The 4,113-nt window shown below is 37.5% G+C and overlaps 1 pseudogene; it reads left to right on the top strand.

Moving 5' to 3' along the window:
- The first annotated feature begins 367 nt into the window (after positions 1 to 367).
- Positions 368 to 714, top strand: LOC122127716 (annotated as a pseudogene).
- Positions 715 to 4,113: the final 3,399 nt, after the last annotated feature.

The raw sequence follows: 4,113 nt of genomic DNA on the forward strand, positions 1-4,113 counted from the left end.
TGCAATTATAGTCAAGAAACATTTTATTCCTCTCCCACCTAAATTTCTTATTGTAGGAGGTACCCAGTGTTCACAAAAGTTCATGTAGCAGTTCTTAGAGAGGAAGGAAGTATCAGGGTATCTATGACCACATTTCAATCATTAGAATTTCTTCAACCTGGGGAAGCATCAGCTGCTGCATTTGGCTGAGGCCACTGCTCCATGGGCCCCTGGCCCCTCTGTGCCTGTGTCTTGGAAAGCCAGTGTAAGATGAAGATAGTCTTTCCCCAGCCACCTGGATAATCAAGAGTTTGGGACAGATCCTTTGATAGTGAGGAGTGAGGAGAAAACCACAGAGTGTGGTGTTGAAGTGGATTAATAAGGAATAATGTTCTGTTATATTCTGTTATGTAATGACAGCACATATCATGGAGGTGTATTTTTTTTAACAATTCATTTTCCTACAGACTACCCCATCAAACCACCTGAGGTTGCGTTTACAACAAGAATTTATCATCCAAATATTAACAATATTGACAGTATTTGCCTTGGTATTCTAAGATCACAGTGGTCTCCTGCTTTAACCAGTTCTAAAGTTTGTTTATCCATTTATTCACTGCTATGTGATCTGATCCTAGATGACCTCCTAGTGCCAGAGATTGCACGGACAATAAAACAGACAGAGACAAGTACAACAGAGTGGCTCAGGAATAGAATCAAAAGTATGTCATGTGATGCTACCTAAAAGTCAGAATAACCTGCATTATAGCTGGAATAAACTTGAAACTACTGTTCCTTTTTTGATTTCTTATCTGGCTGCTCCCCTATCAGACGTCATCTTTTCTTTTAAATTTTATTTTTCACTTAGCTCCCTCCCTCCAATTTTTACATTCTCATCTGAGTAGACTTAAGTTTTTCCAGCTTTAGACAATAACTGCTTTTAGAAACTGTAGTTATAAGAAAGCAGTTGCCCAAGACTCAAAATATTTTTAAAGTTCAGCATTTGTTTTATACAGCCAGTATGTTCACTTTTTTTTTTGTCGGTCATGGGGCTTGAACTCTGGGCCTGAGCGCTGTCCCTCAGCAATCCAGCTTAAGGCTAGCGCTCTACCACTTGAGCTACAGTTCCACTTCCTATATTCACTCTTTTTTTCATTTTTGTGCTTTTCTTTTCTTTATTGGGAAAATACTGTACAGAGGGGTTACAATTACATGGGCAAGATGAGGAGTACATTTCTTATCAAGCATTGTAGCCTCCTCCTTTGTTTCCCCGTCCCATCCCTTCCCATCCTCCCCCCAACCCCCACCCATCCTATATTCACTCTTAACTTGATTATAAAACCAAACCATTCCTCACTACTCTAACATGATGAAGAAGCCACCTGACGGGGCGGGAGCTGGATTCTCAGTTGTCACATCAAAGGAAACAACATTCTAGCAGCATCCATTCTTGTTGAAGCCTTCCACTGTTAGAGATTTGAGGTTACATGTACTTTATGCTCCTAACTGATGTGGCTGGAGAATTGATATTGAATTTATAGTATCAGCAGAACATAAAATGTGGTGTATTTTATACAGGTCAATAAAGAAGTGAGTTGTTCTTCTCCAGAGAATGGAAATTAGAAGTCAAACACCCTTTGTATTTCAAAATAGGGTGTCAAACATTTTGTAATTTTCATTTAAATTCTTAGGAGGCTTGGAACTATTAGTTAAACTGTCTTCCAATACACTGCTTAATATAGCACTGAATAAATGATGCAAGATATTACTGGAGAAGTGATTGATAGCTCTGCTAGTAATTGATTTATTTTTCTTCAATAAAGTTTCATAAACCAGTTAGCTGCCTGAATTAATCAGTATGGGGAATATATTTTGTAAATGGAAAGCTGTTTTTTATTATTTTCCATGTATATTCCCTAACTAAACCTCTTTATCATGTGCATTTGAAGCTGGGGGGGGGAGGGGAAAAGGGAGTAATAGTGGATTATAGTTTACAAAACAAAGTACTGTTGTGGGAGTTGTAATGAGGCTGTGTTGAATATAACCATGAGATATTGGGCATCCGTGGGTTTGTTCAGCCATTTACATTAATGAGCATTAAATGCAGCAGATATCATTTCAGGTGACTTAACATGAATAAATAAAAGTCAATGCTACTGTAAAAAATGTTAATAACAAAAACAGTTAACAAAAATATTTTTATGTGCTAAGTCAAATCTTAAAATTTCCAAATAATTCATTAGCTACTTTCTTGAGTACTGTTAACTCTCTTTTACATTCACATGAATACTGCTTTTCGTAGGTTGATGAATATGGTATATATTCAATATAATATCCTGAATTATTTGTGCTTGCTTATGTGAGAGCACTTTTTAAGTGAGACAGAACATGAAAATGCAAGAAAAGTTTCATGTTTACTTCATTATCACCCTGATACATAGGAAATTTTATCAAAATAAACTAAACATACTCTTTTACTACCTAGACTTAATGTGGTCATGCCAGATTATTATCTCCTTAGAAATGTGTTCTGATGTATTAGGGAAACTATTTTTTTTTTGTTTTTGTTGTCTGTGAGGCTTGAACTCTGGGCATGGGTGCTGTCCCTGAGCTCTTCAGCTCAAGACTAGCACACTACCACTTAAGCCACAGAGCCACTTCTGGCTTTTTCTGCTTATGTGGTGCTAAGGAATCAAACCCAGAGTCTCATGCATGCAAGGCAAGCACTCTCATACTGAGCCACTTTCCGAGCAGGAAACCTTGTTTTTTAATTACCAAGTTAATACAGTGGCAAACATTTCTACTTTGATCATTCTTTCTCCCACTGTATAGATAACACAGCAAGATCCAAACATTTTTATATAAGATAAAATGCATACCTGTAGACGAATGAAATTCCAGCCTTCGTGTTCGCATGACTCAGGGCTAATTACTTGACAGAAATGTGTCCTTACAGAAGCTAGTGTTATTTGATGATGTGGCTGTGGACTTCAGCTGGGAGGAGTGACAGTACCTGGACGTTGCTCAGAGGACCCTGTATAGAGATGTAATGCTGGAGATCTACCGTAACATTGTGTCCTTGGGTGAGCAAAAGTCACATTAACTTGTAAGGTCAGGTGCTTTGTTTTTAGTAGATATATGAATATTTATGTTATTTAGATGTAGCATTCCAGAAGACTGTCTTCCCAACCTTGAGCATATTATTGTAAATGGTTATACAATCTAGAATATAATGTATATCACTGTTGGAAAGATGATCTGGAAACCACAGATTTAAAATGGGTATTTATAATTCAAAACTGGCAATTAGGTACAATGGAGCTGGCCTGTTATCCTAGCTACTCAGGAAGCTGAACTGAAGATTTTGATTTGAAGCCAGAAATGGCAGAAAAGACCCCATGACACTCATTTTCAATGAACCACGCAAAAAGTGAAAGAGGGGCTGGTACTCTAACTGGTAGAATGCTAGCCTTGAGCAAAATAGCTGATTTCAAACCACACAACCCAAAAAATAAATCCAAAGCTGGGGGAAAGTCAACCATGGAGTCATTGAGAAATAACAAGATTTAGGAGCAACCTTGTGAATAGACTGTCAAATCTTCTGGCAAAGATGACCCAGCACGATTAATAATTCTTCACTATTTCTTATTAACAGGGCACTGTGTTCCTAAACCTAACTTGATTGTCAAACTGGAGCAAGCAGTAGAACCAAGGATAAGAGAAGCCTCAAGCAAAAATTTCACAAGTGAGTTAAAGCATCTTGTGTAGTGATGTTTTTGCCAGAGCCCTGTTGGTAGATTCATCTTCACTGTTCTGAGCAGTAATCTTCCCAGTTCTAAGTCCTGTGTGGCAAAGAAATAGATGATCCTTTGTCTTAAAGACTAGTAAGTCAAGAATTCATGTGGACACAAACTGAATTTGTTGTGGCTATAGAGATAAAGTTTGCAATTCTCTTTGTCTTTGTGGAAATCATTCTGAAACAGTAAACCTAAACAAGAAATGTAGAAAATAAGATTTTATTTTCTTTGAAACTAGGACTATGTAGGTATGAAAAAATAAGGAGTACCCCAGGCCTGTTCTCCTGATGAGTAAAATAGATCATCAGTGCTGGAAGACATACACTGGGATTCAGAA

Source organism: Dipodomys spectabilis, unplaced genomic scaffold (genome assembly GCF_019054845.1).
Source record: "Dipodomys spectabilis isolate Male_0828 unplaced genomic scaffold, ASM1905484v1 ptg000308l, whole genome shotgun sequence".
Taxonomy (NCBI): domain Eukaryota; kingdom Metazoa; phylum Chordata; class Mammalia; order Rodentia; family Heteromyidae; genus Dipodomys; species Dipodomys spectabilis.